Source organism: Rhinolophus hipposideros, assembly GCF_964194185.1.
Source record: "Rhinolophus hipposideros genome assembly, chromosome: 2".
Taxonomy (NCBI): domain Eukaryota; kingdom Metazoa; phylum Chordata; class Mammalia; order Chiroptera; family Rhinolophidae; genus Rhinolophus; species Rhinolophus hipposideros.
The window spans coordinates 56895121-56920259 of NC_138048.1; the positions used below are offsets into that span (position 1 = coordinate 56895121).

General features: G+C 40.8%; 1 protein-coding gene across 6 annotated transcripts in view; it reads right to left on the reverse strand.

The window, feature by feature from the left end:
• Nucleotides 1-23670, reverse strand: part of IL1RAP (interleukin 1 receptor accessory protein) — a 133209-nt gene extending 109539 nt beyond the window's left edge. For 4 of the 6 annotated variants that reach the window (XR_013994505.1, XR_013994506.1, XM_081067230.1 and 1 more), the window contains exon 1: nt 23481-23663. The gene's annotated coding sequence lies outside the window, so the exon portion shown is untranslated. Of the gene's footprint in view, nt 1-22437; nt 22538-23480 lie in introns of all 6 variants that reach the window. The other 2 variants (XM_081067231.1, XM_081067233.1) reach the window with 2 other exon arrangements.
• Between the last annotated feature and the right edge of the window lie 1469 nt (nt 23671-25139).

The following is a 25139-nucleotide window of genomic DNA, read 5'->3' on the forward strand; positions in this document are numbered from 1 at the left end:
GGTTCCAAACAAATCTGATGATTTTTTGTTCTATTTCTTTAAAAAATGCCATTGGGATTTTAATGGGGATTGCATTAAATCTGTATATGGCTTTGGGTAATATGGCCATTTTAACGATGTTGATTCTTCCAATCCATGAGCACGGAATGTCTTTCCATTTCTTTGTGTCTTCTTCAATTTCTTTCAAAAATGTCTTATAGTTTTCAGCATATAAATCCTTCACATCCTTGGTTAAGTTTATTCCTAGGTATTTTATACTTTTTGCTGCAATTGCAAAAGGAATTGTTTTTTCTATCTCTTTTTCTGAGATTTCATTGTTGGTATATAGGAAAGCAATGGACTTTTGTACGTTGATTTTGTAGCCAGCAACTTTACTATATTCATTGATTGTTTCTAATAGCTTTTTGGTGGAGTCTTTAGGGTTTTCTATGTATAGCATCATGTCATCTGCAAAGAGTGACAATTTAACTTCTTCATTCCCAATTTGGATGCCTTTTATTTCTTTCTCTTGCCTGATAGCTCTGGCGAGGACTTCCAACACTATGTTGAAAAGCAGAGGTGATAGGGGACAACCTTGTCGTGTTCCTGAACGTAGAGCAAAGGGCTTCAGCTTTTCACCATTAATTATGAGGTTAGCTGAGGGCTTGTCGTATATGGCCTTTATTATGTTGAGGTATTTTCCTTCTATACCAATTTTAGTAAGTGTTTTAATCATAAATGGATGTTGTATCTTATCAAATGCTTTTTCTGCATCAATTGATAGAATCATGTGGTTTTTGTCCTTTATTTTGTTTATGTGATGTATCACATTGATGGATTTGCGAATGTTGAACCATCCTTGTGCCCCGGGGATGAACCCCACTTGGTCGTGATGAATAATCTTTTTAATGCATTGTTGTATTCGATTTGCTAGAATTTTGTTTAGGATTTTAGCATCTGTATTCATCAGAGATATAGGTCTGTAGTTTTCTTTTTTTGTGTTGTCCTTACCAGGTTTTGGTATCAGGGTAATGTTGGCCTCATAAAATGAGTTAGGGAGTACTGCCTCTTCTTCAATTTTTTGGAAGAGTTTGAGCAGGATTGGTATTAGATCCTCTTTGAAGGTTTGGTAGAATTCACTGGTGAAGCCATCTGGTCCAGGAGTTTTGCTTTTGGGAAGGTTTTTGATGACTGATTCAATTTCGTTACTGGTGATCGGCCTGTTTAGATTTTCCACTTCTTCTTGGTTCAGCCTTGGAAGGCTATATGTTTCTAAGAACTTGTCCATTTCTTCTAAGTTATTAAATTTGGTGGCATATAGTCCTTCATAGTATTCTTGGATAATCCTTTGTATTTCTGTGGTGTCCGTGATAACTTCCCCTTTTTCATTTCTGATTTTGTTAATTAGTGTCTTCTCTCTTTTTATCTTAGTGAGTCTAGCCAAGGGTTTGTCGATTTTGTTAATCTTTTCAAAGAACCAGCTTTTTGTCACATTAATTTTTTCTATTGTCTTTTTGTTCTCTATTTCATTTAGTTCTGCTCTGATTTTTGTTATTTCCTTTCTTCTGCTGACCTTGGGTTTCGCTTGTTCTTCTTTTTCTAGTTTTTTAAGGTGTAACATGAGGTTATTTATTTGGGATTTTTCTTGTTTCTTGAGATAGGCCTGTAATGATATAAATTTCCCTCTTAAAACTGCTTTCGCGGCATCCCAAAAATTTTGGTAGGATGTATTTTCATTGTCATTTGTTTCTATGTATCTTTTGAGCTCTCCTCTAATTTCTTCTTTGACCCAGTCGTTCTTTAAAAGTATGTTGTTTAATCTCCATGTATTTGTGTTTTTTCCTGCTTTCTTTTTGCGGTTGATATCCAATTTCAAAGCTTTGTGATCAGAGAATATGCTTGGTATGATTTCAATCTTCTTAAATTTGCTGAGGCTGATTTTGTGTCCCAATATATGGTCTATCCTTGAGAATGTTCCATGTACACTAGAAAAGAATGTATAGTCTGATGTTTTAGGATGAAGTGCTCTATATATGTCAATTATGTCCAATTCATCTAATGTGTCATTTAGGGCTGCGATTTCGTTATTTATCTTCTGTTTGGATGATCTATCCATAGCTGTCAATGATGTATTTAAGTCCCCTAGTATAATTGTGTTTTGGTCAATTTCTCCCTTTAGTTCTGTTAGTAGTTGCTTGGTATATTTCGGTGCTCCCTGATTGGGGGCATAAATATTGATGACTGTTATGTCTTCTTGTTGTATAGTCCCCTTTACCATTATGAAATGTCCATCTTTGTCTCTTGTTATCTTTTTCACCCTGAAGTCTGTTTCATCGGAAATCATTATGGCTACACCTGATTTTTTCTGGGTACCATTTGCTTGAAGTGTCAATTTCCACCCTTTCACTTTGAGTCTATGCTTGTCCTTGTAGCTGAGATGTGTCTCTTGTAGGCAGCATATGGTTGGGTTTAGTTTTTTGATCCAATCTGCTACTCTGTGTCTCTTTATTGGTGAGTTCAGTCCATTTACATTTAGGGTGATTATTGATATGTGAGGATTTCCTGTCATTCTGTCTTTAGTTTTCTGGTAAGGCTGTATCTCCATTGTTTCTTTGCCTTTTTGTTGTTGTCTGTTATTTCTGTGTGGTAGTATTCTATGATGTTTCCCTCTGTTTTTTCTTTTATTACAGTATATATTTCAGATTTGGATGTTTTTTGAGTGGTTACCCTTGAGTTTATGTAAAAGAAAGTTTGATATTTAGAGTATTCCAGTTTCTTCAGTCTGCTTACTTTCTCTATTCCCATATTCCAGTTCAGGCCTTTACGCTCCCCCTTTTTATGTTTCGGTTGCCACAAGTTGTCCCTGTTGATGGTGGTCTAATAGCCTCCTTTAGTATTTCTTGTAGTGCAGGTCGTGTATTAGAAAATTCCCTCAGCTTCTGGATGTCTGGAAAGGTCTTTATTCCTCCTTCATACCTAAAGGAGATCTTTGCTGGATATATTATTCTTGGCTCATGATTTCTCTCTTTCAATAGTTTGAATATTTGGTTCCATTCCCTCCTAGCTTGTAGAGTTTCTGCTGAAAAATCTGATGATAATCGAATGGGCTTTCCTTTGTAAGTTACCGTCTTCTTTTCCCTGGCTGCCTTGAGGATTCTTTCTTTATCATTGATTTTAGACAGCTTCAATACAATGTGCCTTGGTGAAGGCCTGTTGGGATTGAGGTAATTAGGTGTTCTATTTGCTTCTTGGATTCGAGGATCCAGTTCTGTCCACAAGTTTGGGAAGTTCTCATCGACGATTTGTTTGAATATATTCTCTGTTCCCTTCCCTCTTTCTTCTCCTTCTGGTATGCCCATTATTCTTATATTGCTCTTTCTGATGGAGTCAGAAAGTTCTTGTAGAGTTCTTTCATTTCTTTTAAGTCTCAAGTCTCTTTCTTCTTCCCTCTGTGTAAATTCCAGGTTCCTATCTTCGATGTCACTGATTCTTTCCTCCATCTGGTCAACTCTACTACCTAAGCTGGATATTTTATTGTTAATTTCTTCAATTGAGTTCTTAATCTCCAGAAATTCTATTTGGTTCTTTTTCAAGATTTCAATCTCTTTTGTAAAATGCTCATGGTGTTCTTTGATTGTGTTTCTGAGTTCATTAAACTGCCTTTCTGTGTTTTCTTGCATCTCGTTCAGTTTTTTCAGAATTGCGATCTTGAATTCTCTGTCATTTAAATCACAAAGGTCCATATCTCTAAGTTCCTTTTCTGGAGACTTTTCACTTTCTTTCTGAGCTATCTTGTTGCCTTGGTTATTCATGGCAATCACTGATTTACTATTTCTCTTCCTAGACATCTACAGGAGTGGCTTCTGCAACAGGTTGATAGGTATGCGAAGAGCTTTTGGAGTTCCAAAGCTCTTTCTGCACCAGATTCAGAGCCCGTTTGTTTCAGCAGTTCTGTTTACTCCTGCAGGGATCCGCCCAGATAGGTGGGGCCAGGGGCGGGGTGAGTTGTGAGAGGTGGCCCAGAGCAATGGCGGCGACCACCACCACAGCCAGTCCTGCTTCCACAGCTCCCTCCCCTTTGCCGGAACTAGTTGAGCTGCGAATCTGTGTCTGCGGTCCACAGTTCTCAGAGCAGCAAATATTCTGTCCTTTGATCCGACACTGCTACTTTATGGCTTCTAGCACGGGGCAGGTGGGGGCGGGGCGAGCTCTGGGAGGGTAGGGAGGGGGCGGCTAGTCTCCGTGCCTAAGGCTTCCGTTCTCCGCTCGGCAGTGAGGGCTTAAACCACCGATTTCAGCCCTCTTCCCTCAGTCTTTGCTCCGAGGTCTGCCGTGAGCGAGCGTTGGGTTCAGCGGTTTTGTATGCTGCCCCCTCAGCCCTGCGGGCCGTGAGCGGAGCCCTAGCAGTCAGAGTCCTTCCCTCTCCCGCAGCGGCGGTAGTTCCGGGAGCAGCGGGCTCTGAGCACTGAGCTAGGTCTGTGTCCTGCGCCCGCGCGGCTCCGTCTCCGCACTTCTCCTCTCCCTCCTCCCCCGCTCGCAGGATTCACCCACCTGGAGGTGAATTCAGTAGTCGGCCTCTTCGTCTTGCCTGTCTGCTGTGCAAGGAGTCCTTTGTGGAGTTATTGTTGTCCGATTCGTTGTAAATTCCAGGGGAGCGTTACAGAGGCTCACCTCACGCCGCCATTTTTTTCAGTCTCTCTGCTAGTATGTTTTTCTGGTCACCAAATTCTATTTTTGAGCATCAGTCAACTTTGAGAATCCAGCCTGATTCTTTTCGCTAAAGACTCACCACTGCTAAATCGAACAGGCAATATATTTGAAAGCCATTCACACGACTCAGGAGACTTAAGTTCAAGGGTCTTAAGTCTCTTAAGATTCCCTCTGTAGTTGGCAGCATATGTCTTTGAGACACTTTCTGATATGCTGCCAAGTACAGAGGGAATCTTTTTCAGGGAATGTAACTCTGGAGAAGGGCCTTGGGGTGGTTATGTGGAAAATGAGCAAATTGTACCTGATGATCTCTAAGCTTCCTCATGGATATGATTCATGGTTCTAGACAGATCTTAACAAATAGAAGTGAGACAAATAGGGGAACTCCAAATATTACCCTGTAGTACAGACAGTTTCATATATTTGTCACAGAGTCTTATTGCAACATGGCTTTTTAAGTCCTATTTAAAATAGAGGACATATTTTCCCTAAGCAATATCCTCTACTTAGCTGCTTTTTAATTCTCTCCCCTTTTACCTAGCTGCTTATCAAGATGACCTCTAGTAAACCAGAAAGGGCCTCAGAAGTCAAATCATGTTATTTGGGACACTGTTTGGGAAACAGGAGCCAAGGAAAGAGAGGTTACTTTCATGAGGCCAACAGCTCACTTGTGAAAATGTGAGATGGCTTTTGATTCCCATTTCAAGCCTTTCTCTGACAAAGCCATGCTGCCTCCCATCTCTGCGAAACTACTAGAAATTATAATTGTCCCCTAAAAAGAACACACCATTTATATCCCTGCTAAGAATCATGTCTAAACAGGCAATGGTCCTGTGTCAAAAGAAGACAGCTACTTGGGCCCAGGAGCAATGAGCAGGCTGCTAGAGAAGCTTCTGTTCTCTTCCCACGACTTTGTGAAGATTTATGGTGTACATGGGAAATCCTGGCCAAACTACCTCCAGACAATGTTAGACAGATCCCTATGGATTCCTTGCAGCTATGAAGTTTTATCACATTTATTTCCTGGGGACAGTGGGGCTGACCTGACTTCAGATAGCTGTGAGTTCCTGAAGCTTCCCTGTAAACTATAATACTTCATAGATTTGAGCAAAGCATACTTAGCTATAACATTTCATTATATACACAGACACACACACACACAGACACACACAAGGCGCCAAAAAAAATCTATACACATTTTAAGAAAGGCAAAAACTGTGTTAAAATTATAATAATATATACTGATAACAAAAGCAGAATAGAAGTCATGTGTATACATGTTTGTATATATTTAACTGGGTTGGATATTGGTAAAGTCTTTGTAAATCCTAAAGGGAAAGATCACTGTGTTTAATTGAAAAGCATTGTCCGTTCTTAATTGCAGCACTGGTTGGCATGACTGGTTGCCAGTTTGGGTATCTTTCTTTTTATTCTTTCAAATCAAAGCCGTTAATCAACTACCGGATACTTTCTATTAGTGTAATACTCCTTCCTTCAAGAACTGAGAAATTGTCTCAGTTCTGACATTAAATCAAAGGATTATCATTTTTGAACAGCACAGCTTTCAGATAAGTAGTAAGCCAATTTAAAAAAGAAAATAGGGAAAAAAAAAAAAAAGCAGCCTTACATTCCTGACATCCTGGCCAGCAAGCAGCTCTCCTTTGAAATGGCACGGCCAAACTGCTCTCAAAGACACTTTCTCATATGCTGCCAACTACGGAGGGAATCTTTTTCAGGAGATGCTTGTCTGGTCTGACTCGGACTTGTTTCAGGGCGTGTCTTCATTCCTACAAGAGGTCTGCTCTGGGCAAGACTGCATTCATTAGTAATTAAATCAAAACAAAACAAAAATCCCGAGCTGGCAGCCAGTGGGAGGTTTTCCTACACGGATGTGTACCTCCCACGTGCTCTGGTCACAGACACGACTGGGCTGGTAAAATGGCCTCACGGATCTGTGCCAGGCCCAGCACAAGTCTTCCATTCTGACACAGAGTGCTGCCAAGGGGGAAGGAACCACATCCTTCCTCATCCTAAGTCCCCTTCTTAAATTGAGTAGTTGTTCAGATGGGGGAAGCATGGGGGGGGAGAGAGGAGGCGACATCACTAGTTGGTGTTAATTATAACAAGGGGAAACCTTTATTCCCAATATGAACTTTCTAAGTGAATTCAAGACAGAATCTCAAGGCCGGAAAGGCCCTCAAATGTCATTTTGACGCAAACTTATTTTTCCAATGTTCACATCTCCCTGTAACATCCTTGCCAAGTGGATGTCTAGGCCCTCTTTACATATCTCTCGTGATGGTGAATGCATGACCAATTTAGTGTTCATATAGCCCGTACTGTAATAAATGTCTCATTAAGGTGAGCTGGACTCTGATTCCCTGGAATTTCTACCTACTTGTCCTGGTTGAGGACTCTGGTGCCATGTCAGAAAAGTGCCTCTCTCTTTTACACATCTTTGGGCATTTAACCCATTGGTCCTGGTATCTGAAGGAAACACTTCCATATCTCCATAGATCTCACTTTCAAAAATAGGACAGTAGGGCTTCTGGAAATCATTTGTTCCCCTACTCAACCAAACCTCAAAGTCAGAAAAGCATATACTAAGGAAATGAAAATGCCATTAAAAGAGGGAGAACAGGCATTGGTTCCTTACTGCCTGGGCTTAAAAAGAAATTGAACAAAGGAGAAAAGGAAGTAATAAGAGGCCAGAAACTCCAATGACCGACCAGTGGGCTAGCTCACCCAAGCTGGATTTCTAGGGAATTGCTAAACAGATCAGTGTAGTAACCAAACATCTGTTACTAGGTGCTCATGTATGAGTATGTGTCAGCTAACTGGACAGGGCCAAAAGAAGACACGCCTCACCAAAGCCAAGGTTTCAGCATGGCTTTGGAATCACACACAACTGGACTCAGCTCCTCCATAGCTGTGCAAGCTTCTTAACTATGAGCGTGCTAAGTCTGTTTCTTTTTTGGTGGAGACGTCAGCAACGTACCTCATGGAACTACGTATGAGGATTACATGAGATAATCTTATAAAGCACATAATAAGCACTCCAATGTGTTAGCAATTCTGTTTTTGTTTGTTTGTTTTTCTTTCTTGTTACTAGAAGTCTAGCCTTTGCTTCACCCAAACTTTTCTCTATGTACAAATACAAGGAAGCAGAAAACCTATATATCTGGTAGGGAGAAATGAGGCCGGTTCTCAGCTGGGAGAACCAAGGCAGGAGAGGCAGCACACTACAGTAGAAAGTTCACTGTCCCAGAACTCGGAAAGCCAATAATAGACAGGTTGGCTGGCTCTAAACAAGGCACATCCCTCTCTGGTCTCTTTGCAGTCAGAGGGTTAGCCTTTTGAACTTAATGATCTAGTAGTCTCAGAGAACCATTAAAGTACTGTTTAGTGGCAGCTGGAGAAGCTTGATTTCTATAAGCCCCCTGCTCCCCTTAGCCATCTCTCTACGTGAACAACTGCAACAATCCCAGATGCCCCAAAGCACAGTATCTGGGGTTGTCACCCCAATTTCAAATGCCATAGGCATCCCTCTAGGAAGACAGAGCACTGCAGGGGTACACTGAATGGAGGTTATAGCTTTTGTATTCTCTTGTCATTGGTTGCTGAACTCGCAGGTAATATAGCACAGGGTGTAAGTGTGTGTTTTAAATAAGTCAAAACAAATGAATAAGTTCTGCTGTGTTTTGACAGGTCAGAAGCCAGAGATATGTTTTTTAAACATTTAGGAGTCTGTGCTTGAAATCGCTGACAGGGAAGACTTATGGAATGACCTAATTTAAGGATGTGTGGATCTCCTGGGAATGTTAAGGTACCCGCTCAGGTCTGCTTTTGTGAAGGCTTTGCTCTTTACCCTGTGTTTGGTGTTCTGTACTTTAAAGCAAGGCAGTAAAAAATCCTGCAAGGAAATGAAGAATTGAACAACGATAACATGTGGGTTGTGAGGAGTTTGCTCTCTGGGTGGAAAGAGACATTACATGTAATGAAATCCAAAACGTATGGACAGATTTAGAACAGGACACCGCATAACCAGATATGTGTTCCAAGAATATTATCGGTAGGTACAGAGTGAAATGTAGGGACAAGTGAGAGAAATGTGTCCATTGAATCTATGGAGCTGCAGTGAGCACTCTTGACTCACCAAAGGCTAAGTGGCCACTTGATGGTCATCACAACCTCTGAGCTTCAGTTTTCTCACTTACATTAATTCAAGTTTAGACCAACCTGACCTTGCAGAGTCAATGTCAAATCAAACGAGGTAACGGACATGTAAATAATTTGCAAATTGATAGGCACTTGGACAAACATAAGGGGATACTACTATTGCCATTCAGTAAAGACAAAAGCCATTAGTATCTTACTAAGTAAAATAAGTAATATTTATTTTTCCCTCAAAATGATACTGACGTGGCTGCATAAGCCAATTTCATTTTACTTGATGTTCCCAGTGCACATACACTTTCTCTTCTCTTCACATACTGGAGGCATAATCATCAGGGAATTTTAAAGAACAGATATCGAGATATGCCACAATGACATTATCATTGACAATAATAACCATAGGTCAAATCACCTTGGCTGGCAATGTACACTAATTTAATTCCCAGGATAATCCTGAACAACTTCTTAGGAAGACTCTGAGTCACCTCCTTTGGTGAGAACAGAACAGAGCTCTGGAGATGCAAATTTTCTTGTCTGGATGATTGTAACAAGATCATCACTAATTGTTCCACCTATTCTCTTTCTAAGTTCCAATGTTTTGACTCCCAATGCAAGATCTGTCTAATACACATATCTGATAATGTCCCTCCCTTGCTCAAGAATATGCAGTGCTTCTCCGTGCCTTAAAGGATCAAGTGCAAATTCCTCAGCAGGGTATCTAAGGTCCTCTATAACGGAGCCTCACTCATCTTTTTAAAGTCTGATCGTCAACGACTCTGTTGCTCATATACCATCTCCCTGACAAACGGGGCTCTCACCGAGCAAGGCACAGGCCTCCCTCCTTCACTTTATGTTTTCATCCTCTTCCCTTTATTTGGGATATCATCTGTGGTTTTTAACTACCTCAACGTCCAATGGAATTATGTTTTCCAGAATTCCCCTTCCTGTATGAGTCCCAGTTAGCACTGCCTACAGGGAAATCTACATGAGTTGAATGCAATAAGCGAAGCAGTGGCCATAGCTTTGGGAAGGTCCTTTTGGTGATCTGTGGACGACTGCAGCTCACACACATTATTGCTGAGCTGGAGGCTCAGCTCCTAGAGGGGGGCAGCAGCCACACCCATAGTGCTTCAGCTCCATTCAACTCCAAGTGTGAAGCCAGGCATGGGCGATACTGCACTGCTGCGTGTACCAGCTCCTTCTGCAGGCCACCCGCATAGTAGGGGTTAGATGCAGAGAGAGACAGTTAAGCGTTGAGGTTTGCCCTCATGAGTTCCACATTACTTTCTTCCACTTCACATCCAGCTTTTCTTCCTGACTGATTGCCTGCCTGCCCACCATAGGGAGAGGAAACAGTCTTCCACAGATTTCTTCACCGGCTCCCTGTCAGGATCCTTTGTTAGTGACTTTTATTTGATCTCCCAACTGTCCCCTTTTGGGGCTTTAATTGTCCCCTAAAAGCCCCCACAACTGTAGATCTATTCCCCGTGATATGTCCCATATTCCATATCATTGATCCATATAATTTCTACTCTTCTGGTCAGACCCTAACTCATATACCACTGCACCTCACCAATTTCTCTCTGTGTAAAACCTGTCCATCACTAAGGCTTACTTCAAATACCACTCCCTCATAAACCCCTTCCGGAGTGACACAAGCAGTCTTCTCCTTGGAACAACCAAAATAGTTTACCGTATATCTTTTAAAAGTTATGCCATACACTCCTACACTATTCCAAATATTATACAGACTGTAATATCTTTCATCATAATTTATAAATCTTTATTCTTCAGGGGCTGCGTTTATGGGATTATATTTTAATCTCCACATCCCACCAGCGTCTCGCCTACAGGAAATCCTCAGAAATGGCTTGTTGTCCAAAAGAGTAAACGAATTTGCCATGCCACTACTTTCTTTTTAACAACACAAGTAACTGAAACCCAACGCCACTGTGTAAGTATGCGTGGTATAGTCTCACTCGTAAGAGACTATTTCTATAGTCACTTTAATTTTCATTCCCTACTCTCAAAAAAAAAAAGCCTCTTTAGTCCAAATTCAACACTGCTTATTCTTATCATACACATAGTTCTAACACAACTCGTTACCTGGCTCCCTAGTCAGTACTAAAGCAGAAACATCTAATTGAATGGGGAATGGAGAGAATACTGCTAGCACAAGACAGGTTGAAAGCAGGAAGAAATAGCAGACGATAAGACAGAGAGAAGACTAATAATATACAAAAATCAGATCACACAAATTTAAAAGTATATGGTCTGGGGCCATTTAATATATGAGGTAAATGATCTCACCTCAATAAATTCTAAAGGAATTACAGTCTACTCCAATAAACTGCCCTGCATCACGAAGATCAAGTAATGCCACATATTTTAGAATAATCTCTTCATGTTATTTTAAAATAAAATTCAGTTATATCTGAAATTTTACCATTTAAAAAAAAAATCTCACAGCAGCTCTTATTCTCAGAAAGAGGAGATTAAAAAAGAATTTGTCATGCATTCTTTCAACAAATATAGCGTTAGCTATAACTCACACGCTGCTCTGTGTGTGTGTGTGTGTGTGTGTGTGTGTGTGTGTTGTGTAGATCTTTCCTCAAAGGAAATCATCGAACTTGGGAGATGCGGGAGGATAGAAGTGAAACCTTTTAAATACCCTAAAGGAAAGAAAAGGTCATTGCAAATCAGCACCATATTAGTTTATTACAAAGAAGCAAATACATGCAACCAACAAATTGGACTCATTTCATTGTTACAGCTTCTTCTAGGGTAAAAACAAAACAAAACAACAACAACAAAAAAACCTGTTAACTAGAATGAAGCTTCTTGCCTTCCCTATACAACCTTTGCCTTATTTCTCTGCCAAACATCTCTTCACTGCAGGGAAATTCCCTGGTGATTCCAAAGGTGTTGCAACCCTGCAAACTCGGTTTGGAAGAAAAAATGTGGCAAAACACTGGTAAGAAATATTTGATTTTATCATCATAATCCCTCAGTATACAGAGGGAGGCAATTGTGGCACTTTTTGATTTTGTTTACAACTAAAATTTAAAATTCATACAGGGTTGCAATAAGGATTGAATGAGATCATGAGAATAAAACACTCAACTCCTGGCACACGTGAAGAACTGGATCAATATTAGTAATTATGATTAGCAAGAGGTCCTAAACTTCAGGCAGGCTTTGTAAATTAGCCTCATTAAGTGTTATCCAGGGCAAAATTTGGGTGTTCTGCTGTGTTTCCCTTGTCATCCAGAATGCTCTGAGGTTATTACTGGAATGTAAAATAACTTGCCAGCAATCTAAGCCCTGATGGGGAGAAGGCTGAGCAGTTTGGAAGTATTGACATACCAGATGTTACATGTTTAGAAGAGAGAGACAGGGCTGTCCTACAGCACCTTTGCTCCCATGTAGTTCCAAAGGATTGGCCCTTCAACCTACAGGAGGGCCCTGCTGAGTGCAAGGTGCCAGAATGGCTCCTGGAACCAAATGAACATCACTGCTGATGTGATTCGATCTTTGGTTTTGATTTTTAAAGTTAATAAAACAAGCACAACTGAGAAACTGCCTGAGTATATAAGTGTAAGCATATTTGAGGACATTATTTTAGTTCACAAAATAATAATAATTAAAAGAAAAGCTCAAATGTACTGAACACTAATTATGTTGCAGGCACTTTATGTACATAATTAATCCTAACGACAGTTCTATCCTGTGCCAACAACACAGATGAGGAAACAGGCTTAAAGATGGTGAGTACTTTTACCACATCCCAGAGGTAATAAGCCCCATTACCCTACCCAGGTTGTCTCAGTCTAAAACCCATGATTTTATTACTCTATGCTCCTGAAATGATACAATCTGAAAGAATAGGCCATGCATTCGCTCACTGATTCAATACATTTATTGAACTATTACGTCATATGAGGCACCGTGAAATGGGAGAAATAGACATGAATAAAATATTAGTGTCACTTCTTACAATCAAAGGGTAGAATGGTACAGTGGTTCAAATTGCCCAAGTTCAAATATTGACTCTACCACTGACTAACTCTGTGACCTTGGGCCTCAGTTTTCTCTTCTGTAAAACGATAATTATAATAGTACCTGCCTCATAATGTCATTCTGAGATTTCAATAAGCTAATATCTGTAAATGCCTAGCACATATTATGAAGCTACTTTTAGCTCATATTAAAAGCTACGTACGAGACTATATATGCGTGTGTCAGTGACGACTTCTAGGAGTTCTACTTCTTGAAGAGTTAGGCACCAGTTAGATTTGTAGAGCCAGAAAGAAGAAATTGATTTGATACGGAATTAAATTTGCCTTTCACATGCTCACTCTTCAGTACAGCATATTTCAGACACTGGTACCTAAAATCCTATAAGGAAATAGCTCTAGGTCTAATGTTTTGAGGCACTGATTACAGAAAACACCTACACAAGAGCTGTAAAGTTTCCAGCTGAACTGAATTGAGCCATAGTGAACGCATACAGTTCCATCCATTACTTAGTGGATTTGGAAATAAGAATGATATCATTTGAGAAAAGGTGAAAAGGTTTTAGCTATTTTACTTGTGTTGTTTTTTTTTGAGACATTCTAATGGGAAATAAAATTATGAATAACATCATAAAAATGACTTTATATGTGTATGTGCATGATGCTTCTTGTTTTTTTCTACTTATAAGAGTAATGCCCTGTATTACCAACTATCAGAGGCCAGCTGAGCCCAGACGTCGGCTGTTCCAGGTATGTTCCTGGAACTGGAACTGGTCTTGGTTTGCAGCTTGACCTCTCCAGGCACTTACAAGCATGGCACACGAGGCAGCTATCTGTAGATTGCTTTGTAGATCTTGCAGGGTAGCCCTGGGTGGGGCACAAGCTGTGGCTGAACTTGACCTGTAGTGGGTCCCCTCCCAATTGGCCCTGGGGCTGGTGCCCCCAGTGGCCAGCTTTGAAATGAGCTGGAATATCACCCAGCTGTCTCCAAGAATAAGACACCCAGAGGACAGATTGGGCAGGCACCAGAGAACTGCAGAGGCAGATCCTGCTCTGTAGGGTCAGCCCCTGCACCAAAATTCCTCCACTGTAGTCACAGACAGTTCTCACAATGAGTTTGAGGGTCAATCTTTCCTATTGATGTACAAACAGCAACTAAAACAGGCTCAACTAAGGCTCAACTAAAACAGGAGGGCACACACACACTCAAATAAGGGACACACCTCAAGTCAGGTGACCAGGAAGACTGCACCACTGAGTCCCACAGCACACTTTCTACATAAGGCCACTCTACTAAGACTGGAAGACACAGCAACCTTATACATAGAAGCAAACACAGGGAGGCAGCCAAAATGCGGACACGAAGAAACATGTCCCACATAAAAGGACAGAACAAAACTCTAGAAAGAGAACTAAAAAAAAATAGAAAAGTTCCAAACTGGTTATAAGGATGCTTAATGATTTCAGTGAAAACTTCAACAAAGAGATAGGAAAAATAAAAATGGAGATAGAAAACATAAAAAAGAACCATTCAGAAATAAAGAATACAATAATGGAAATGAAGAATACAGTACAGGGAATCAACAGTAGATTAAATGAAGCAGAGGATAGAACCAGTAATTTTGAAGATAATGTAGTGGAAAACACCCAATCAGAGCAGCAAAAAGAAAACAGAATCCAAAAAAATTAGGAGAGTTTAAGGGACCTCTGGGACAACATCAAGCATACCAACATTCACATCATAGGGGTACAAGAAGGAAAAGAGAGAGAGCAAGGGATTGAAAAACTATTTGAACAAATAATGACAGAAAATTTCCCTCATTTTGTATACAAGCCCAGGAAACTCAGCGAGTCCAAAACAAGATGAATCCAAAGAGGGCAACACCAAGACACATCATAATTAAAATGCCAAAGGTTAAAGACAACGAGAGAATCTTAAAAGCAGCAAGAGAAAAGCCATTAGTTACCTACAAGGGAGCTCTCATAAGACTGTCAGCTGATTTCTCAACAGAAACTTTGCAGGCCAGAAGGGACTGGCACAAAATACTGAACGTGATGAAAAGTCAGGACCTTTACCGAGGAGGCTATCCCCAGCAAAACTATCTCTTATAATTGAAGGACAGGTGAAGAGCTTCCCAGACAAGAAAAAGCTAAAGAATTTATCACCACCAAACCAGTTACAAGGAATCTCAGAGGGACTTCTTTCAGATGGAAAAAAAAAAATTAAAACTATGAATAATAAAATGGCAATAACTACATACCTATCAACAATTACTTTCAAAGTAAATGGATTAAATGTTCCAATCAAAAGATAGGGAGTGCTGAATGGATAAAACAACAAGACCCTTGTATATGCTGCCTACAAGAGACTCACTTCAGATCAAAAGACACAGACTGAAAGTAAAGAAATGGAAAAAGTTATTTCATGAAAATGGAAAAAAAAAAAAAAGCTGGGGTACCAATACTTATACCAAACAAAATAGACTTTAAAACACAGACTATAGTAAGAGACAAAGAGGGACCTAATAATCCCACTTCTGGGTATTTATCCAATGTAAAACAAAATGCTACTTTGAGGGGATGTGCTCTTCCATATGTTCATTGCAGCATTATTTCCAACAGCCAAGATATTAAGGCAACCTGGGTGTCCCTGAATGGATGAATGGATAAGGAAGAATATATATAAAGGAATATTACTCAGCCATAAAAAAGAATGAAGTCTTGCCATCTGTGACAACATGGATGGACCTAGAGAGTATTGTGCTGACTGTACTGTGTTTCCCTGAAAATAAGACCTAATCAGAAAATAAGCCCTAGCATGATTTTTCAGGATGACATCCCCTGAACATAGGCCCTAGTGCATCTTTTGGAGCAAAAATTAATATAAGACCTGGTCTTATTTTCGGGGAAACACGGTAGTAAGTAAGACAGCAAAAGACAAGTGTCATATGATTTCACTTATAAATGGAATCTGAAGAACAAAATAAACAAACAAATGAAATAGATACAAACTCATAGATAAAGAGAATATTTTGATGGTTACTAGATGGGAGAGGAGTTGGGGGTAAGTGAAAAGAGGGAAGGGATTAAGAAGTACAAATTAGGTGTTACAAAATAGTCACTGGGATGTAAAGTACAGCATAGAGAATATAGTCAATAATATTGTAATAACTATGTATAGTGTCTGATGGTCACTAGATGTCTCAGGGTAATAGACTGGAGAGGGGTTAAGGGCAGAGTGAAAAAGGTGAAGGAATTAAGAAATACAAATTGGTAGTTATAAAGTAGTCACGGGGATGTAAAGCATAGGGAATATAATCAATAATATGATAATGACTATGTACAGTGCCAGGTGGGTACTAGTCAGGGGGATCACTTTGTAAATTACATAAATGTCTAAGCACTATGCTGTACACCTAAAATTAATATAAAATAATATTGAATGTCAACTGTAATTGAAAAATTAAAAGGGGGGGAAGATAAAGAGGAATAAGACATTCAAATTTCCAGGTATAAAACAAATAAGTCATGGGGATGCAATGTACAGCATGGGGAATATAGTCAATAATATTGTGATAGCATGGTACAGTGTCAGATGGTTGCTGGATTTATCACGGTGATCACTTTTTTTAGCATAGGCAATGTAACCAATAATATGGCAATACCTATGTATAGTGCCAGGTGAGTACTGTTGAATAATTATTATGTATACCTAAAACTAATATAGTATATGCTAGTTATATTTGAACTTAAAAATATAAATCACTCAATCAATCAAATACATCTCAAGATGGCAAAAAAAAAAATTAAAGAAATAATAGCCAAATATTTTATCGCTTTATTTTTTTATAGAAGATTATGGTGATTAACGGTGATACAGAGCTTGCTTCATATTAAAAGACTCTTTTCACTTTCCAAACAAGAAATGTCAATGTGCCTCATGCAGCCGTCTGTTTTCTCTCCCCACCCCCAAACCTGGATCCTAATGTGGCACATAGCTTGTAGGTGATAGAAATGTGACAGAATCACATCCTTAAGGATATAAGAGGTGTCTGTATGCGTCTGACTCGTACTGCAATCTGTTGTGATTCCTGAGGCCAAGGAGGCTGCCGGGTAGGGGCCTTACAATACTCCCCAGGCCACGCCAGGTGGACGCCTCTGTGGAAAGAAGAGCGTAGTTCTGCTCTTAGCTTTTCATGTCATCTCCTAAGTAGTTACTCTACAGGCACAGATTCATAGCACACTGTACTTCAGAGAGTGCCTTGTCCAAATTCCTCATTTTAGAGGTAAGAGAGTAGCCTTGTAGAGAAGGAAAGGAACTAACACAGTACTAGGGCTGATGTACTGAATGACTACAGGGAAAAAAAACACATAATCTTGGAGTTAGAAAGCTAGGGTCCAAGTCTCAGCTCCACTCTTTACTGGTTGTGTGGCCATAGCAAATATTTAGCCTCTCAGATTCAGAATATAAAATTTTGTTGGCAGCATTTATCTTCCTTACCTCAGAGTTATTGATATATAACTATCATATATAAATATATAACTATCATATATAAATATATAACTATTATATATTATCATATATAAATATGATATATATTGATATATATGCGTATATATATTTATATTCCAATGTGTGTTCATAATAACAAGCATATTGAGGATTTAAAGTGCTATATAAACAAAAACTGTTATTGTTTTAACCTAGGTCTTCTACTTTCTAAGCCAATGTTGTTTTGGGCACACAGCTGAATATCATTGCAGTTGTGAACCATAATCAACTTTAAAATCCCCATGTACCAGGCATATGATCAACACCTACCAAAATGTTATATGATTGACATCTACCAAAAGCATGATAAAATGTGTTTTATTATCTACTTTTCACAGAGAGTGAAAATAAACCAGAGATAGACCAATTGTCCAAATCAAACAAGGCAGGTTTAGTCTGATGCCAAAGCCCATGATTGTTACACAGCCACAATTTTAAGTCACCATACCATCTACCATTACTGGCTTAAGAAACTGTGTTATCTATGCAAATAAGGTATCAGAGCTGACGCGTATAACATGACTGATCCTCTTTTCTGTTGCCTTTAGTATTGATTGGAAAAGAAGGAAGCCAGTGTAATCATAAGGACTTCTGTACCAGACAGCTAGATACCACAGGCATCTCCTGGATATAAACTAGACATAAAAGGTCACCTGTCCCTATGTCTAATTATGTCAAATAATAGCTAGATTGATGTGAATTCTTTACTGCTTTTAGAATTATTGAAATTGGAGCTCATTGTAACTTCCTACTTCCCTGAAAAGTTCCTTCTTTCTTTCAGGTGATTTATTTATGACACTGGCCTTGCTGTCAATATATGCAAGTATGCACTTCCGTGTCACCCCTCACTGTGTTTGCTGCAAATCTCCCTTTATAATTTGGATAGAAATGTCTTTTTCCACCACTGAGCCAGGGATGTCCAACCTTGTTCGAGTCTGTGATTCATTATCATTTGTCTGATTTTGTGACCACAAAATTAAAGGAAATTGAAGTTACATTATTAGTCTGTAGAGACAGCCTGTGAGATGATTAATGATATGAGAAAATATGAGAAAACTGGGAAGCAAGTGCTGGGCCTACCTGACATTGTATGAATCCATCATCCATTCCACCTTGAACCTTTTATGTCTGAGGCACTGTGTTAGGCACAGGGAAATTCAATCAAATGACAGAAGTACATGCACAAACAAATGCTGATTTCCCTTGCCCTCCTCTTTTTGACGGGAAAAATGATCTCTTGGCATAAAATGATCAAGATAATTTCTCTTTATTCCTCTTCTCCCCCCTTTAGCCTTGACTTACATAAAGAGGTATGGTGACAGAATTTCAGAGTGGAAAAGAATCTTAAAGAAAAATAACAATGTATTGTAGCAGAAGACCCTTATCGATCTTCTAGTGCAGCTGCCTCACATTTTAGACCCAAAGGTAAAGAGACTGCATATAGTCTCAGGCAAGGTGATGCCAGGATCACAATGGCAGGATGAGGATGGGGTGGGTTGTCAGTCCTCATCCAGGTCAGAATTGATTCTACGTCAGAGGCTGCACCATTTCAGGTCTTTCCTAATTCTAAAATGAAATACATGGGTGAGTCTCGGCATTGGTATTTGTTTTGTGCGGTGTGACACAGGGTCCTGATACCCAACTGCACTGAGCCTCAGCTGTCTGAAAAAATTCACCAGATTATTGCAAGGAATGAATAAGATGATATATGTAAAACAGTTCAAACCATGATGGGGTTCTTTAAAGTGTAGCTATTAAACTTTGATTTTCACAATTTGACAGACTAATACATTGAAAGAATTGATAGCAGAAGAAAGAAGCCATGTTTATTAAACACTTCCTATGAATTAGGTGCTCATAGGACTCTAGCTTCTAAGCAAGCATCAGTGTTCCGGTTTCCTAGCTGAGGAGACTAAGGCTCATCTCAACATAATAACTGGCCTCAGGAACATTCTAGACTCTAAAACTCCACACTGCCACAGCTGCTAGAGCTAGTCAGAATAAAGTCAGGCTAGAACAAGGTCTCTTAACAACCCCTTCAGGGTAAACCATGCCTTCTCATTTCAAAAAAGAAAAAGAAAAAAAAAAAGTTAGCGACAGTAGCTAACCTGAATTAATCCCCCAAAATATCAGATACCAAATGTTCTGTAACCTTCCTGTTTTGTTGGGGTTTTTATTTCTCCTCCAGAACAATTTCCAAAATGGGCAAAGAACACAGTAGGTGGCTCTCTAATATTTCACATGCAAGGCGACACTGACTCACCAGAACCTACATCTGCATCACCAGCAAAAGACTCAGAAAGTTGAGCAACGAATGAAACTGTGTGTTATGTTGGAGATAACCTTTTATTATTATTATTATTATTATTATTATTGTTGTTGTTGTTATTATTATTATTATTATTATTATTATTATTATTATTATTATCTCTGCCTTCTCCTCTGACTTCCTCCAGCCACATTCTGCTGTTCTAACTGTGCCAGGTAAGATGATGCTAACGGCCTACCTTTTAGCAAAAGCAAACATATGTTCCCAAATGCCAAAAGCAAGGAGCAAAATGTTTCTCCCAGAACAGGATTTGCAAGCCTGTCTGCTTCCTGCAAAGCAGAAAAACTTGATGGCCTATAGGGAATCTCGATGGATAAATGGTCCCACTTCCTGGGCTGGAAACAGATCTGTTCATTTGCTACATAAGCCTGCAGCCATCAATTTCCACAGGAAGGATGGGAACTCCAGACCAGTGATCAGTGCCACCAGCAAGCACTAGACTTTTCTGCAAATGCTGCCTCTGCATGCTGCGGTCTGTATTCTAACTTTTACCCACAGAATTGGCGAAAGAAGTGAATAATGATATGGTCACTCATGACATTTGTTCCTCAATCTTTTTACCAGCTTGTGAATTAGCACAAGGATGGTAGAGGGAAGAAATTACTCAAAACAGGAAGAAAAACGTGACATAAATCGGAACTTTATGTCTTCATAGTACCCTACCTACCAGGAATTGAAGGTGCGTTACATCAAACACAGGAGAGTGGGAAGAGATCATGGCTTTGAAACTTCCTCTCCTGAGAGCTGGCTCTGCTAAACTCCTTGAACAGAGCATGTTCAAGGATTGTTCCCTTAGCAAGGAAATACCCTCTTTGGGACAAAAACGATATTCTGCAATGGCTAGCCAAATAAGGTCAACCTAACAATAAAGTGTTAAAATCTCATAGGAGAGGCTACAGGATATGACAGTAAAAGCCTTTAACTAGAAATCAAAATGTGTGAACTGTATTCCCAGGGCTGAAGTTTAATAGCCACATGACTCTTGGCAACCTCTCATTTTCCTGTATCTCATTCAGTTTCCTTCTCAACAAATTGAGATTCACTAAGAAGGGATATCATTTAATGAGCATCTACTCACTACATGCACGTTATATGTATTATTTCACTTAATTTAATCCTCACACAAACCTCTTTCCATTTTTGAATTGGATAAAGTAGACACTCTAAATGGTGGAATAAACTGCTCAGTATTACCTACCTACAAATGAAGGACTGAAGTTTGAATTTGACAGCAAAACCTGGGCTCCGACCACTATTGATATGCTTGCCGTGTCCTTCCCTCTCTCGGGGCTATTGCAATTAAGAAGGAAGGTAATATATATGGAACACATTTTGGAAATGTTAAATGTATGTATGATTTTGGTAGAAATAATCTGGATAAGGAAGACAGGTATAACTGGGAATCCTTTCTTTAAAGAACCAGAACCAAAAGGAGTTAGCTTTCAATCTCCCTTCCATCCCCTTGCTGACCTCACTTTGAACATTTTCCTTTTCCCCCAAAGTCCCCAGTCTTTCAGGAACACATTACATGTAGCCTTACCAGCTCCTCACAATGCATGCACATGGCCAGGCTGACAGAAGCAAGCGACCCATCCTCTACAAATGCTTGCAGTGGGAGGTATCTGTACAGGGGCACCACCAAGCTCTTCCCATCCCTCGATATGTGTCTCCCTCCCTCCCATGTACTCATCAATGCCACATGCAAAGGCAAGGGATTATGAAGCAGGCAGCCAACTACGAACGCTGGACACTCAATTCAGGGACTTACGGGATAGCCAAGATATAGAAGTAAATAATTGTATGAAGTTGGTCAGAATGAAATCACTTGTCATGAACAGGGAGGAGACACTATTTCATTTTAAAATATCATAAAGGGAGACGAGTGTGGGCATGTGTGGGTGTTTGCATTTAAATAAGGTAAGTTTGTGTCCAGAAGGGACTGAATTTAGCAGAATCACTAAATGATCCAAAAGATATTCATGGGAATTTTGTTGTTGTTTTCCTATACCAATAAAAAACAAAGTTGCTTGTTTCACTATAGACAGTAGGAATACAAGGCTTATAACAGTCTGTTACATGGATGAAACTTTCAATGTCTCCTCTTGTCTTCCTAACTCTCATCAAATTCAAGACTCCTTTGCCAATAAAGAATGCCTCAGATCAGAGCTTCACCGATCTGAGGCTTGGCCTAAAAATGACTAGGGATTGGCATAACTGAGAAAAATTCAATATTCCAATTCAAGCATTCACGGTCAGAGTCACAGGCGGACAGCATTCAGAAAGCATGTACTATTACAGAGCTGTTCAAACTCCAAAGAAGAAACCACAGCATTTCGGATTAAAAAAAAAAAAAAAGTCACTATAAGGTAGTAAGAAATCACCTTTATGAAAACCCACTGTCTCCAAGGTTACTATACAACAATATTTACAATAGTGTCCATTAATCTCAACCTGACCAAGTGCCAGGCCAGGCACTGTGCTAAACATGTTATTTGAATGATCCCATTTCATCCTCCCAGTTACCCTAAGGGCTCCCTGTCAGCATTATGATCTCCATTTTGCATCTGGAAAAAACCTGAGTATCAGAAAGATTGAATAACTTGCCCAAGTTCACCCAGTTAACAGCGGCAGAGCTGGAGCCAAAACCAGGTACATTCTCCTCACCGGTAGCTTACCGGAAGAGCTGTGGAGCAGAGCAGCAAAATGCTTTGAGAGGCGATGTGGTTCACAATTTCACAACCAGGGGGTGGAGGGAAGACAGGCTGGAAACTGGCTCTTAAAGGAAACAGCAGAAGTTTGCTTTTATGTTTGTGATTTTTTTTTCTCTTTAACTCGCTTCCTTGTTCTGTCCCAGTATTCAGAAGTGAGAGGAGCTAGGGCTCCATGAGGTCAGCTGTTCCGAAATGAGGGGCATCCTATGCCCCACAGGACCACCAGCTCTGCTTCCTCCCCCCAGGACTGGAGAGAGAACTGTAAGAACCATAGGCAGTCACCAGAGCCGGGGCGTCCCTCACCTCTCCACTTAGTCCACGAAGACCCTGACAGGCACCCTCGGAAGGGGCATTTCTCTGAGAAAGCAGGTCAGGGGAGGAGGCAGCAAAGCTGCAAGCAGCCTGTATGTACCCAGGCTGTCACAGCTCCAGGCTGGGAGCGACGTGGTACATTCAGGCTGGGACACACTGCCCTCTTCTATCCTCTCCGCTCACAGCAGCGCTCAGGAGAAACCGAGGCGAAGTATAGATACCGTGTTTCCCCGAAAATAAGACCTAGCCCGACAATCAGCTCGAATGCGTCTTTTGGAGCAAACATTAATATAAGATCGGGTATAATATAATGTAATATAATACCGGGTCTGACGTTAATGTTTGCTCCAAAAGACGCATTCGAGCTGATTGTCCGGCTAGGTCTTATTTTCGGGGAAACACGGTACCAGGGAAGATCCCTTAAAGGGCTGGAAAGAGGGGTGCGGCAACGCGCAGCCGTCCTGCAACTGCATTACTTAAATCCCTACAAAGCAAAGATGGGGCTCTGGACAGTTGAGTTCCAGTCCTGGCCACAGCTGCGTGATCTATCCCAGCCGTTGCCTCTCTCTGTGCCTCAGTTTGCCCTCCTGGAAACAAAAGAGGGTTGGCCGAGAGGATTTGTACAAATCCTTCTACCCTGAGATTCTGTGGATCTGCGCTGCTTTCGAGCCCTTATCGACAAGAGCGAGACTCACCTTTCTGGCAAAGGCAGAGCCCAGTGCAGCGAAAGCGGCGAGGAAGGAAGCAGGATTTCCCAGCACTGCTCCTTGGCGTGCGTCTGGCCAAAGCGGAGCCCTGGGGACCCCGATCCGGCCAGTCTTCCCCCAATGAGCCTCTTACTTTCCGCCGCACTTTCTTTTTTCCCCCTTTGGGGCTCCTCCCCCGCCGTGGCGCGATTGGCTGCCACGGCGCGGCTCCGGCTCCACCCTCTGCCTGGGCTCACCAGCCACCGGCTCTCTGGACTTCCCGGAGCTGCAGCCGGGGCGTCACCCGGGGCCGCCCCTCCAGCGGTGAGGAGGAGTAGCGCGGGGCGGGACTGCGGGGGGACGCGAGGCTGCGCTCCGTCCAGTCCCTTTGGTGCCCAGCTACTACCTCTGCCGGCTTGAGCGGGCAAGGGAAAAGGAGGGTTGGTCCTGCAGCTTGGAACGCTTCCAGGCACTCTGGGCAGGTTCGCCTTCCACTATACACATAGACGCACAAATGCGCTTGTTGCAAGATTCTGGTCTCACAGGCGAGGTAGGTGCCACCCTGCCTTTTCTTCCCGGCTCTGTGTATTTAGTTATCATGCTGCGTTAAGGCTGTGTATCAATCCAGGCTACAGAATTTGCGCGCCCACCATGTGCAAAGCACAGACCGAGGCAGGAAGTAACAGACTTCATCTCAGTGGTACGGTGCTCTTACTCTGCTATAAGTGACAGTCGTGGGAACAAACAACTGGTCATAACAGCAAAATTGGATCTGTATTGTCCACTAGTGTGTACCCAGTGCCTGGCACAGAATAGACACTCAGTACATATTGGTTGATTGAATGAATTAATGAATTAATGAACGAACGAACGAAATACTAATGGTAGAAGGAAATAATCTCAAAAGAATTATTTCCCTTTTTTTCATTCCCATTTCTCCCCGTTTCTACAAGAGCCCTCAGATGCCCTCTCCTACTCTAGATGGTAGTCTGTATAATCATCCTGAAAAGGTTTACGCTGGCTTTGAAAGTCAGCTCCTTCCTTTAAGGACCTTCTGTTGTTTCCTATTGGTAGCCCATCACAATGTCTTTCTGACTGGCAAGGCCCTTTATCATCTGTCCCCATTTCTGAAACTCCCTAACAAAGGCAATCTACCAAGTTGACTTGTCTCTTTACACATGCCTTGCCCACCACCACCTCCTTGATTTTTTTTCTGCTCTTAGAGTTACCTAATTGAACCTTATTGATTTATTAGTCCAAGAAATTGAGATCCACAGAAAGCAATGAAGAAGGATAAAAAAGGCATGAAAGAAGAAAAGGGCCTGGGTGAATTAGCAGGTGGAAAGAGCAGGTAGCAGTCTCGACGCACTTGCTGATAATGGACAGCAGGGCAAAAGTCAGACATTGCCCCTGCCCTCAAGCAGTTTAACTTCCCAAGGGAAAAGAACAATAAAATCAAAATTATAGAAATGTTCATTTTATATCATTTATCGGAATGGTATCACTTATGAAAATTAATCTTGAGAAATTATCATATGTCTCTGGATACCTGGCATGTAACACGTGCTTACAATATTGTTACTGCACCCAGTCCCATGCAGCCTTGGAAGAAGAGAGGCAAGAAGGGGACCTCTTGGATCCCATCCAGAACTCTCTTTGCATAGGGGT